The sequence below is a fragment of the Macrotis lagotis genome, chromosome 1, assembly GCF_037893015.1.
Source record: "Macrotis lagotis isolate mMagLag1 chromosome 1, bilby.v1.9.chrom.fasta, whole genome shotgun sequence".
NCBI classification, from domain to species: Eukaryota; Metazoa; Chordata; class Mammalia; order Peramelemorphia; family Peramelidae; genus Macrotis; species Macrotis lagotis.
In genome coordinates this window covers 409,630,118-409,644,206 of record NC_133658.1, presented here as the reverse complement: position 1 = coordinate 409,644,206, position 14,089 = coordinate 409,630,118, and the positions used below count along the sequence as shown (strand labels likewise).

Genomic DNA, 14,089 nt, shown 5'->3' with positions numbered 1-14,089 from the left:
AAAAAGCCTCTCCACTACAAAAAGAGTAAGGATGTGAATGACAGAAGCAAAAAGTAGTTCCTGCCCTCAAAGAACTTTCATTCTTCTGGGGGAAAAGTCACTTAACCCCTCTTTGCTATTGATTCTTGATTTATAAAATGGGGAACCTGAATCACTCACTAACAAATCTATAGAACTCTTTGAGGACAAATACTTTCATTTTTTACCTTCATGATCCCAGTCCTTCTTGAAATGCTCATACTAAGTGATTTTTCACAGATTGCTTGGTCAATAATCCTCAGTTTTGTTAAAAAAAAGTCAGCTTAAATATATATGTATGCATGTGTGTGTGTCTGTGTTTGTGTATATGTATGTAGGATGTGTGTCTTCTTTGTCTTCAGTAAGAAACCAGGGACCTGTGTTTGACCTCTTCTGAGATTTTTGCAATCAGGAAAGCTTAGAAAGGCTTACCAAGGTTTTCTTGCTTTTTTCTGAATGGAAGCATAAACCTCTCAGCCTCAAATTATACAAAAATCTGGGGGTGGGAAGTAGAGGAATTGTAGAAATGCAGCTAATGTAAAAATGGTGTTTCTTGTGGTTGATTCACTGCAACTCTAAGCAAACTGGGTGGGGGGGTTAAGAAATGTAAGCAGGAGGTCTGCAGTTTCTAGGGTCCTTTTCAACAGACTGACACTCTCATCAGATTGCTTTATGAGGGCAGCATCCTGCTTTTTTCCATATGGGACCATTCCTGAGAAGGCCATCTCTCCTTGCCTCTTAATCGCTCCCTTCCTGCCTTCATCCCACACCCTCAGGCACAGGAGACTTCCTAAGTCACTTTTGAATTGGTTTCAAGGGTTAGCACGGAGGGTGGCCTGCCAGGACCCAACTGAGTGATTTAGTCTAAGTGGCCTGTGACCCCCGGGGTCAAGGAAGCTTCCAATATGTTTGATCTCTTTTCCCAGGAGGCTTCACCAAGCCCACCCCCCTTCCACTACTCTCCTGATTTCTCCTGTGAGATTAGGAAGGGGATGGGGACAAGTCAAACTTCCCAAGAGAAGAACATCTTCCTTCCCTATGTTTTGGGGTGGTTACAGACTTTAAGGGATCAAGGCAGACAGGGTGGAGCCATGGGATTATTTTTCAAAAATATATTCTTATAGATAAGATCTTATAGATACTTTTTCTTTCAACAGATCATGTAAACCTCTAGTGTTCTCCCAATCAAAAACCTGGAAAACAGTTCTGTAAAATAATAGAAAAGAGTAACAGCCTCTAATATCCCGTGCATCTTTAGTACGTTCCCATTTACTAATAGAAACATTCAATTCAATAATCATTTATTAAATACCTACCATGTACTGAACATTATACTAGGTAATAAAGATAATTATAAGAGTAATGGTAATTATAAGAAAGAAAATGGTAATAATAATAATAATGATGATAATAACAACAATAATTTTAAAACTCCAGTCTCTGCCCTCTGGTGGCTTACAATTAGATATCTAACTGTCTTCATTGCAAAGGTTGGGGAAGGGAAAAAATCATGGGAGTGGAATATTATATATATATGCATATATATATATATATATATATATATAGTTAAAGCAATGAATATGTAACCTGGGTTTACTGAATTTTTTTAGTCTTTGTTACATGGGAAGACTCAGAAGAAGGAAGAGGGAAAGGATTTATTCAGAAATAAATGTGATGTAAAGATAAAATATATTCATTGAAACTAAATTAAATCAAGTTGTAAGCATTAAAAGAATAAATATCATTATTAATATTTATTAGTACCCTTCTTTTTCAATTTTTTATTTGAATTTTGTCTTTGAAAGTTGTCTTCATTTACAAAGTTTTAGTAGCTGTATATACTATTTTTTGATTCTGTTTATCACATCATATGATTCTTCTTACATTTCTTTGAATTCTTCATATTTGTCATTCCTTGCATATAGCATAATTCATTCTGTCATTTCCTATTCATTAGATGCCTTATTTGTTTCCAATTTTTTGCTACCATAACTCTGCTGCTATGAATATTTTCATTCAGATGTATCTTTTATTTTTGTCATTCACTTCCTGTAAGTCCAAACAATAAATACTGGGTAAAATGATAGGAATAATACCTTTTCTTGTAAAATTCCAAAATTATCTTCCAGTTTGGCTGTACCAATTCACAGTGGGGTAGTCTGTGACTTGGAGCATTCCAATGACTACCCATTGCTTCCAGAATAAAGGACAAACTCCTCAGCTGGATATTGAATCCTCAATCTACCTTTCTAGTCTCATTTATTCAGATTAAACAGCATCCAAATCAGTCTACAGCTTCTTTCCTGATCCTGTCTTGGTTTTCCAAGTTACATGTTTTTGTTCATGATGTATCCTATACCTGAAATCCCATTCTTGGAAGTTTCCCCCACATCTCTAGCTTTTGAAATTTTTTCCTTCCTTCAGGTCTAGCTCAGATATTGTCTCCTTTTTGAGACTTTTCTTAATCTCTCCAACTATATGTGGTCTGAAATCTCTTCTTTGAATCTTTCCTACTGTTAGTTTAGAACTCTCCCAAGAATTTTTGTTCAGTCATTTCAGGCATGTCTAACCCTCTGAGACCCTATTTGGAAATTCTAGGCAAAGAAATTGAAGTTATTTGCCATCTTCCCCATCTTATTTTACAGATGAAGAAACTGAGGCAAACAGGGTTAAGTAACTTGCCCAGGGTGGCAGAACTAATAAGTGTCTGAAATCAGATTTGAACTCAGGCAGATGAGTCCTCTGATTCCAAGATCAGTGCTCTAACCATTGCACTAGAGGATGCACAAAATTACAGTGCCATGAATTTACCATGTTACTTATCTAGTAGAGGATGAGCTCAATGAGGATTTAAACCTGGGAGCATAGACACTGAGTAAGCTTGCTCCTAGAAGTGGCTGATGACAGAATATGGGCAGTGATTTCTGTTCTGTTAATCATGTAGGGAAGAAAAGTTCGTTTGATTAGGTATTGAGCCAGAAATAGGTTTTCATTCTCTTTTTTTTTTTGTTGCCTGTGTAATGGAGATTTGACTCATGCCTGGATCACCTACCATGGAGGCATCCACTTTGGAGAATAGATACATGTATGGACATTCTGTGTTAGCTTGCTAACACATGGGTAGGGGCAGTCCTATTTGATTGATTAAATAGCTAGAATTATGTCTTTAAGCCTCCCTGAAACAGAATTTCTCTTCCCCAAGTGGTTCTCACCCCCTTTCTGTTGATATTCTGGATGAAGAATTCATTTGCTCACAGATGCAGCCCTGAGAAGTGGACTTGGAGTTTTGGTCCTTTTTTGTCCTTTTAAATTCTAGGTACAGGAAGTAGAATTTTGAACCATGAACTTCAGCCAATGGGACCCTAGAGCCCAGGATTCTAAGCCAGATGATGCCATTAGAGAGAGAGAGACAGAGAGAGAGAGAGAGAGAGAGAGAGAGACAGAGAGACAGAGAGACAGAGAGACAGAGAGACAGAGAGACAGAGAGAGACAGCAGACAGAGACAGAGGGGAGGAGGAGAAAAAATAGTAGAGAAGAGGAGAGAAATAGAGTCAACTAGCTACTAATATTTTTAGCTATGTCTTTTCCCACCTCAAGAATTTCTGAGGAAACAATTGAGGTGTAAGTGCTCTTTTCAAAAATAACAAATGGGGGTGGCTAGGTGGTGCAGTGGATAGAGCACTGGCCTTGGAGTCAGGAGTACCTGAGTTCAAATCCGACCTCAGAGACTTAATAATTACCTAGCCGTGTGGGCTTGGGCAAGCCACTTAACCCCATTGCCTTGAAAAATCTAAAAAAAAAAATAACAAATGATTCTCTTCATGATTATTTTAAATGTTTAGAGCACAGAAAAATGCTGAACATAACAAATCTGAATTGTCTTAGAAGATGCTGAAACTCCTCCAGAGGGATGTAAATTAGATTTCCAGGAAGGGAATAATCCCAATGCACCAAGTGAACCATACTTTGAGGTAGGTGCTTTGAGCAAGTCTCCAGGCTCATGTCATGGCATTTTTTTTGGTTGGGGGGTAGGGTGTTCTATTTTAAAATTTATTAGCCTGCCAAGTTCTCAAGCCTGAAAAGATCAGGAAAAGAAGCTTCTCTCATTGTATTCATTGTTTATAGAGATAAACTGCTGAGATACTGAAATTTGGTACAGGAAGTTGTTCAAAAATGCTGTCATAGACCTTTGGGTTAGACATGTGCTTAACACCTGTGAGTGGATATATGGTATGGACACTGTCTTTGTGCCTTCTCTAGAAAGAAATATTGACTCTGGAGAGTCTTTTTCATATTATATACCCTCCTCTGCCTCTCTGAAACACATGCCTATTTTTCCAGGGTCTGTTTTGGGAAGTATCAGTAAACATGCATAATTTGTTGAGTCTGAGATGGGGAAAGTCAGAGATTCTGGAATCACTGTCAGGGATCAGAAATTTACCTAGCATGGGGTGTATTGGCTCCAATATCCAGTTGGAGGAATAGATTTCCTCCCTAGGGAAGTGTCTGCTTTCTTTTGTTAACTTTTGTACCCATACCTCCCTTTAAGGTCCTCTAGTAGTGCATGGTACAGCTGATCCCAGACCATCTTCCTTTGCTGTACCCCTCAATCTCTATATGAATGCTTTAGGAAGCAGAGCATCCCTTCTAGTGTGATAGCAAATTCAGTTAGATGGCCCTTTATGCTGGCACCATCACACTGTTCTCTGGGCATGGGCCCTGCTCTGAACAGATGTTTTTTTATTCAGGTAAAAAGAGTTCCTAGCTGCAGTACTATTGGGGACTGGTATCTAGATATCAGAAAGAGTGATCTATTTTTAGAAATGTGGAGGAGTCTCAGTTCTTCATTTCTCTTCCATTTATATTTAGAAAAAGAATTCTCTCACACTAATCCTGACCCTTCATGATCTCTCTTCCCTCTACTCCAAGGCAATTTCTCCTTCCATGCCTCTCCATTAGATTTTGAATGAAAAACAGAATTCATCTCCAAATGAAGAAGAAAAGAAACACCAATTAAACAAATCCACTCTGTTGGTACAAAAATACTCACTGATGACCAGTATTTTTACCATTCATGGGCATGTTCAGGCTGTCTCTGAAGGATATATGAGCCAATTAATTCCAGATTTACATTCTTTTCTAACAAATGTCTGGGCTTCTGAAAGTTTATTTATTATAAAGGGCAATTCGAAAGTTGGAAAGGGTGAAGAGGACCCTACAATTCTGAAGGTTCCATGAAGCTTCATGTCACTCCTCTGAAACAAAATAAATGGAAAGGGAATGGAGATGGGGGAAGGGGTATAGTTTTGTCTTAGGAATCCCACACAAATTGGGTCTTTGATGTTTCTGATAAAGGGCAAAATCTGTCTAGGAAACTGATTACTTTTTAACTGTAGTGTTTATTTAGCTAGGTCATAGAATGAAAAATCTGCAGCTATCAGGAAGATCTTCTTGTCTAACTCCTTCATTTTATAGATGATGAGACTGAGGCCCAGAGAGAGAAGTCATTGAAACCCAAGTCTTTTGCCTTTTCTGTATTATGTATTACCATTGTCTCCTTTGATATTTTTTGAAAAACCACAAATATATTGACATATTGTAGCTGTGTGACCCTGAGGCAGTTATCATCCCTGAACTCTAGTGTACTCCTCTCTAAACTGGCAATGATAATAGCAATAATAGAATAATAGCAATGGAGTATAGTGTAAAAAGGGCAGACTCTGGAGTCATAGGATAGGACCCAGTTTAAATAACATCTGGGATACAACCTATGTGACCTTGAGTTTATCACTTTACCTCCAGGAGCCTTTAGTTTCCTCCACTGGAAAATGAGGGAGCTGAATGGTCTCTGAGGCCACTTTCAGCTTTAAAACTATGATCCTATGAGCATATAAATGAACATGTTTCATTTGTCTATCTCTGGTTAAGTCTCTCTCTCTCTCTCTCTCTCTCTCTCACACACACACACATACATACACAGAGAAACAGAGAGAGAAACAGAAAGAGAGAAAGCTTAAACAGAGAAAATACTTCCTAGTTAAAGGAGAAAAAAATAGGTAAAATGCAAAGTGACTGATAAAAATGGAAATAACAACCAACGAGAATTGTTCAGCACCTATTATTTCCTAGGCACTCTATGAGGTATTGAGGTTACAAATACACAAATTAAATAAACTATCACAAAGATGGTTACATTTGATAAGGGAAACAACATGGATACACAAAGCTGTACAAAATAGAGATGAAATAAAGACAAGATTATTTTAGTAAAGAGAGACACTAGCAGCTAGAAAGATCAGAAAGACTTTCTGTAGATGATGCTAGAGCTGATGTTTGAAAGAAGTTAGGGTTCTAAGAGGGCAATGAGAGGGCTGAGTATGTTCCAGGCATAGTAGAGTAGGGGTAGGGTAGCCTGTGCCAAGGCAAAGAGTTGGAAAGTGGAATGTCATCTGTGAGAAATAGCAAGGTCAGTGGCTAACATTTAATAGTGCTTATTGTTCACTAAGTATATATATATATATATATATATATATATATATATATACATTTATAGATGTCTATATATGTAAATATGTATGTTGTGTGTGTATGAATGTGCTTATTTAATCAACAAGTGGCACAATGGATGGAGTGCCAGGCCTCAACTCAGGAAGACCTGAATTCAAATCTGACCTGTCTGATCCTGGGCAAGTCACTTAATCCTAGTTGCCTCAGTTTCCTCACTTGGAAAATGAGCTAAAGAAGGAAAAGGAAAACTAATCTAGGATCTTTGCCAAGAAAACCTCAAAAGAGTCAGATCAGACATGACTGAAACTACCAGATTACAACATCAACATTTGTATGTATAAGAAAACGGAAGGAAGGAAGGAAGGAGGAAGGAAGGAAGGAAGGAAGGAAGGAAGGAAGGAAAGAAGGAAGGAAGGAAGGAAGGAAGCAAACTAGAATGATCCAGAACATATAGAATGTTCACCAGAGCTCCTTGGGAAATTCTCTGAATCAAAACATATTGTCTAGGAAAAGATGGGAAGCTAAATAAAAATGGATAGAATGGATAAGCAAAGAAGTACTGGAAAATATTTAACAATTGCCTCTCAAAAAGAAGTATGCAAACCACAATTTTAAGTTTAATTTGCATTTTCTTTTTTAATTTTTGGAATAAAACAAACATTTCCACAGCACATTACAATAAGAAAGAGGATATATATAAAACTGCAAATCTTTTATGCACAACTTACTATTCCTTACAAATATCCAACAAAATTATCATGTATTTTTTTCTTCCCTTCCCTCCCCTTACTCAAGAGATGGCTACCATTGGACATAAATAGATATTCATATGTAAAATCATCCTGCACATCTATTTTATTAGTTCTTTCTCTGGATGCAGATAGTGTCTTTCTTCATAGGTCTTTTATTGTTAATTTGAGTATTTAAAGTAGACAAAATAACTTATCTACTCAAATCATTCTTAAAACAATATTGCTGTAACAGTATACAGTGTTCTCTTAGTTCTCATTTTGCTCTTCATTATTTCGTACAAGTCTTTCCATGTTTTGGAGGGGTTTGTTTTGTATGACATTTATTTATTATTCATTCATTCATTTGTTTGTTTGTTTGTTTGTTTATTTATTTATTTATTTTAGGTTTTTGCAAGGCAAATGGGGTTAAGTAGCTTGCCCAAGGCCACACAGCTAGGTATTTATTTAAGTGTCTGAGATCGGATTTGAACCCAGGTACTCCTGACTCCAGGGCCGGTGCTTTATCCACTGTGCCACCTAGCCGCCCCTTATTTGTTTTCTTAACATAACTACAATAATCATGTTGTAAAAATAAACATAACCACCCCCCAACAAAAAAAGAAACATAGAGAAACGATAAAGTAAAAAAAAAAACATGGTTCAGTCTGTACTCAGATACCATCAGTTCTATCTTTGGGATAGAAAGCATTCTTTATCATAAGTCCTTCAGAGTTCTTTTGATCACAATATTGCTGAGAAAAGATAGGTCATTTATTGTATCTACTCATGTTAGTTTTTTACTGAGAACATTGTGTTCATTATTTCCTATAACAGAACAGCATTTCATTTCAATCACCTATCACAGTTTGTTCAGCCATTCCCCAACCAATGAATCCCCTCAATCTCCAGCTCACTACCACCAGAAAAGAGTTGCTGTAAGTATGCCTACACATAGTTTCTTTTCTTTCCATATTTCATTTCTTCTGGAATATAGATTGCTAGGTCAAAGGGCAGGCATGGTTTTAAAGCCCTTTGATCACAGTTGCAAATTATTCTACAGAATGGTTGAATCATTTCACAGTTCCTCCAATAGTGCATCGATGTCTCAGTTTCCCTACATTCCTTCCAACATTTGTCCTTTTCTCCTTCTGTTCTATAAGCCAATTTAATAGGTACAAGGTAGTACCTCAGAGTTGTTCCAACTCTCATTTCTCCTATCAATAGTGAGGTAGGACATTTTTTAAAAAATGTATTTAAATAAATTGCGTTGATAACCTCATCTGAAAACTGTTCATATCTTTTGATCATTTATCAATTGGGAAATTGCTCTTATTTTTTATTTGACTCAGTTCTCTATGTTTGAGAAATGAGATCTTTATCAGAGAAATTTATTCAATATTTTTTCCCACAGTTGCTATTGCTAGCTGTATTTCCCTCCATCCCATTCCCACCATTCCTATTTACTCCATTTTCTCTCTCTCCTTTCACCCTGTCCCTCCTCAAAAGTGTATTACATCTGACTAATCCCCTCTTCCATTCACGGTCTTCCCTCCCTTCTATCACCTACAAGGTGTTTGTGGGGGATGCGGGGAGAAAGCTTTCCCTCTATTTTTCTCTAGGGTAAGATAGGTTTTTATACCCAATTGAATGTGTGTGTGTGTGTGTGTGTGTGTGTGTGTGTGTGTGTGTGTGTGTGTGTTATGCCCTCTTTGAGCCAGTTCAGATGAGAGCAAGGCTCAGTCACACCCCCTCACCTTCCTCCTCTTCCACTCCACTACAAAAAGCTTCTTCCTTGCCTCTTTTATATCATTTGCATTTTCTCCTTCATTTTAAGTCTAGATAATTGGCAAATATTAAATCAAGCCCTGAGTGGTAGCATTTGCCAATTTTTGAGTTGTAGATGATTACACTGAAAATTTAACAACTGGATGATAGGTCCAAGCTTTCTCCAATATTTATTTCTGATGGAAAGTGAATTTTAAAGAGATGTTGTCAAAAGCAAGTTACCAGAAGGGTAGGAAAACTGGGACCTGGAGATAATGTGGAGATAAAGAAATAACAATCCTTATATGATTGGGAGGGCAAATAGTGTCAAAAATGAAAAAGGAGCTTCAAAATTTGGTTGCATGTAGTTGAAAGAAACCCAAGAATAAAAAAAAAATAGACAGTCTTTGGCTAAGGATATTTATTGCAATATAGGCCAAAACCACTCATAAATTGCATGAGACTGTTCAATTGATTTGGTTGTGCTGGAATTATGTGGTATTTAATATTGCTGGAATAAATGGCCACTGGTGGAGCCTCAATATTTTTGCTCTAATGACATTTTTTTGCTAACAGGATTTAAATGGTACAAACCCCACGACACTGTCAACTGGTACATGTTAAAACTCTTATGTTTGTGAGCTGGTTTGGGGCTGTCATTTTAGTTATTTTTCAAAATCATAATGAGTCAGTTAATCTACATTTTAGACAATCATAGAGAGCTTAAGTACTTGCATGAAATCATTCAGCAAATTAGTAATAAAACTAGACTAATCCTTCCAAACTTTCTATAAAAATCTATGAATGAGTGCTTAGAGACAAATATATTCAGCTGTAAATATACAACTGACATTTTAAAAGTTTTTATTGATATCTTTGTTTTCCTCTATCTTCATTGCCAAACATATCCCTCTTCTCTCTCTCTCACCCTAGAGTCAATCCCAGTCATAAAAATTAAGAAAGAACAGGCATGAGGTGGGGGTGAGGGCAAAGATCCAACAAAAGTAATCAACACATCTTCTTTTCTATGGTACTTAATGATCATCTAATCTGTTTCATATTATAGATGAGAAATTTGAAGCCCAGAGAAGCTGGAGGATTGTATAAAGGTCACATTAGATTATAAGCTTCTTGAGGGCAAGGACTATCTTTTGCCTTTTTTCCCCTATCTTCCTCACTTAACATATTGCTTGGTACATAACTGATGCTAAATAAAATTTATTGAATATAATTGAAAAATGTTCTGCTTTGTTGTAGTTGTTTAGTTGTTTCGATTATGTCAATTCCTTCTGACCCCATTTGGAGTTTAGTGGAAAAAATCCTGGAATGAATTGTTCTATTAGAAACCAGGAGGGACGGAAATTCAGAGAATCCTGGAAGGACTGAGTGAGATGAGCAGAACCAGAAGAACATTGTACACCATAACAGCAACATGGGGGTGATGATCAACCTTAATGGACTTGCCCATTTCATAAGTGCAGCAATCAGGGACAATTTTGGGGTATCTGCGATGGAGAATACCATCTGTATCCAGAGAGAGAGAATTGTAGAATTTGAACAAACACCAAAGACTATTACCTTTAATTTTTTAAAAAAACTCATTATCTTATTATGTAATTTTGCTCTTTTTTATTTTTTATTCTTTTAGGTTTTTGCAAGGCAAATGGGGTTAAGTGGCTTGCCCAAGGCCACACAGCTAGGTAATTATTAAATGTCTGAGACTGGATTTGAACCCAGGTACTCCTGACTCCAGGGCCGGTGCTTTATCCACTGTGCCACCTAGCCACCTCTGCTATCTCTTATATTTTATTTTTTTCATAAGGATATGATTTCTCTTTCAACACATTCAATGTAGATCAATGTATAGCATGGAAACAATGTAAAGACTAACAGACTGCCTTCTGTGGGGGGGTAGGGGTAGGGAAGTGAGATTTGAGGAAAAATTGTAAAATTCAAAAATAAATAAATAAATACATTTATTTTAAACATTAAAAAACTGACATTCCAAAAAAAAATATAAAGGAATGACTTGCCATTTGCTTCTCCAACTTATTTTTTCAGATGACCAACCGAGGCAAGCAGGATTAAGTGACTGCCCACGTCATACTGCCAGTAAGTGTCTGAGGTCAAATTTGAACTCAGGAATATAAATCTTCCTGACTTCAGACTTGGCACTCAATCCACTGTACCACCTAACAGCTATGGCTAAGTAAATCTTTTGTTAATTGTTGAATAAACTGAGAGTCTCATTTTGTTCCATTATCAAGCCTGACTACTAGGTGACTAGTTTGTGCCAGACTCAACCCAGAGTACCATACAATTCTTTTATTCACTAAATAAGCTTTAGTAATTCCCTTACATCTTGGACAAAGTATATACCAGTTAAAGCCCTTCACATACCACACTAGTGTTGCTGTCCCTCACATAGTACATGCTACCCTCCAATCCTTGTAGAATGGACACTGGAATGCAACTTCATTTCTACCTCATAGAATTCCTTACTTCCTTCAAAGCTAAGCCTATATATGAGACTTTTTTGTGATTCTCTCCAGCTATTCTTTAATCTAGGGGCTCTAGTGTTGTGTCTCTTCCTCATACTAGCCATTCCATCTCCCAGTTCTGGGGTACTTCCTCATATCTGGAATTCTCACCCTTCTCATCTCCATCTCCTGTCTCCTTCATTTCCTTTAAGCCCCAACATTCTCCAGTTCCCCTTAATATCAGGGTCTTTTCTCTATTGATTATTTCCAACTTATCATGCATATATTTTGTTTATTACTAATTATTTGAATGTTGTCTTCCCTGCTAGAATGGGAGAGTAAGGACTGTTTTTTTGCCTTTCTTTTTATATCTAGCATGCTTGGGATATAGTAAGCAATTGATAAATATTTTTGTTTATTTTATATAATTTTAATATCCTTTTGTAAAGGAGGTATTAAGGAATTCTTTACAACCCCACAAGACATAAAAAATGTGTGCTAAGGTGGTAAAGAGTTTACCTAAAACTTTTTTTGCAAAGTATGAAGAATTCTCTGATTAAATTAGAAAGAAAAAAACTTGATTGACTTAGCTTATTTCCTACATAGAAAAGGCCAAAAATGGGAAGAGAGAGACAGAGAGAGACAGAGAGAGAGAGAGAGAGAGAGAGAGAGAGAGACAGAGACAGAGACAGAGACAGAGAGCCAGAGACAGAGAAAGAGACAGAGACAGACAGAGCCAGAGAGCCAGAGAGAGACTGAGAAACAGAGAGAGAAAGAGAGAGACAGAGAGAGACAGAGAGTGAGCTAGAGAGAGAGAGAGACAGAGACAGAGACAGAGAGATACAGACAGAGAGAGAGACAGACAGGCAGAGACAGACAGACAGAGAGACAGAGACAGAGAGAGAGAGACAAACAGAGAGATACAGACAGAGAGAGACAGACAGAGAGAGAGAGAGAGAGAGAGAGATAGAGAGAGAGAGAGAGAATATAATATGGCAGTAAAGGCTTAGGTGCCCTTGAGGGGAAATCCCTTGTGGGGAGTGGGAGATAATGAAAGAATTAATACCCCCCCTATACATTGGACTCTATAGCAATACTTACCCAGAAGGAAATACTCCATCCCACAGTTCCAGATTTCATCAGTTGATGAAGATTCCATTTTTCCAAACCTAGCCTTGATTATAGTCCATTGTCATTGGAATTTAAATAAAGTAAGTTCCTTTGTCATTGAATCTTATCATTTATGTCCATCATTTCGATAAAGTTCCTAACTTTTAATTATGTTTGTTCTCCTCCCTTAAAGCACTACAAACTCCAATATTTTATTTTCTTTATTCTCATAAAACTCCTTTTCTCAAAAGGATATTGGATTATTTAAGTAAAGAATTTCACTGTCAAGTATGAATGATCAATAGGTGAGTATTTACATTCCAAAAGAGGAGTAGTTTAATATAAGAATCTCAATTTGGTGGAAATCTGTGGGAAATAATTCACCTTCACTAATATAGTAGAAGGAGCATTAAATTTATAGTTTGGGGTGTCCTGGATTTGAAGACTGATGCTAATACTGTGTGCCATGGAAAATGTCCCTCAATCTCCTTGGGCTTCAGGTTCCTCAAGTGCCAGATAGGCTTCATAATACTGCCTCTCTTACAGGATTGTTGGGAAGATAGCACCTTGTGAACATTAAAACATACAGAAACATAAGGTGCTGCTCTTATTTTACCTAATTCTGACTCAATTGGAGAACAATAGAAGAACAAATCTGAACTTGGGACTTATTGCTCAGGCCAATTGGACTACTAGATATTCCCTCAACATACTGTTTTCTGCCTCCAGGTATTTCTACAAGTCTTCCTGCCTTGAGTGAACTCCCTCCTCATCTCCACTTCTAAGAACTCTTAGCTGTCTGTTTTTTGAAAATAAAGGATGAACAACAAAAACTTCAACACTCCACTCAAATGTTACATCTTTTTTGAAGCTTTAAGTGATCTCCCTGGCTGATGTTGTTCTTTCTTTGCCAAATGACTGTATATATATATATATATATATATATATATATATATATATATATATATATATATATATATATATATATCTGTTTTATGTGACTTCCCCTTAGTATTCTGTAAGCTTCATGAGGGCTAAAGTTCTTGAATTTTTGTCTTTTTTTTTTATCTCAACCTAGCACAATGACTATAACAGTGCCACATATTTTTATTAGATTAAATTCTCATATATTACCCCTGCATTTGCATCTTCCCTTTTAATAAGGAGTCTCCCACATCTGAACTCATATAGTACTTCTGTTGCATACACATTTATTATATGTCACCTTGTATTCTAGTTATTTAATTTGTGTCCTATGGGTCAGTCATGTGCTTCATGTGGGGAAATATTGTATCTTATTTAATTTTATTTAATTCCTCTTGAATTCCTCTAGCAGAAAGAAGTATGTTTTAGTATGTATTCTCTGCATAATAAATATTCAGCAAAGATCTGTCAAAGTGAAATCATGGTTGTAGGAAATCAGCAAAGTCTCCTATAGTCATAAAAAACACCTTATAGAGTGAGAGGCCAGTTCAGTCA

The 14,089-nt window shown here is 36.7% G+C and overlaps 1 long non-coding RNA gene across 1 annotated transcript in view; it reads left to right on the top strand.

Annotated features, from left to right (window-relative positions):
* Positions 1-13,513, top strand: part of LOC141518496 (uncharacterized) — a 35,787-nt gene extending 22,274 nt beyond the window's left edge. Inside the window, exons 4-5 of the long non-coding RNA XR_012477214.1 lie at positions 11,082-11,132; positions 13,340-13,513. This is a non-coding gene — a long non-coding RNA (uncharacterized LOC141518496). The remainder of the gene's footprint in view (positions 1-11,081; positions 11,133-13,339) is intronic.
* The last annotated feature ends 576 nt before the right edge of the window (positions 13,514-14,089 follow it).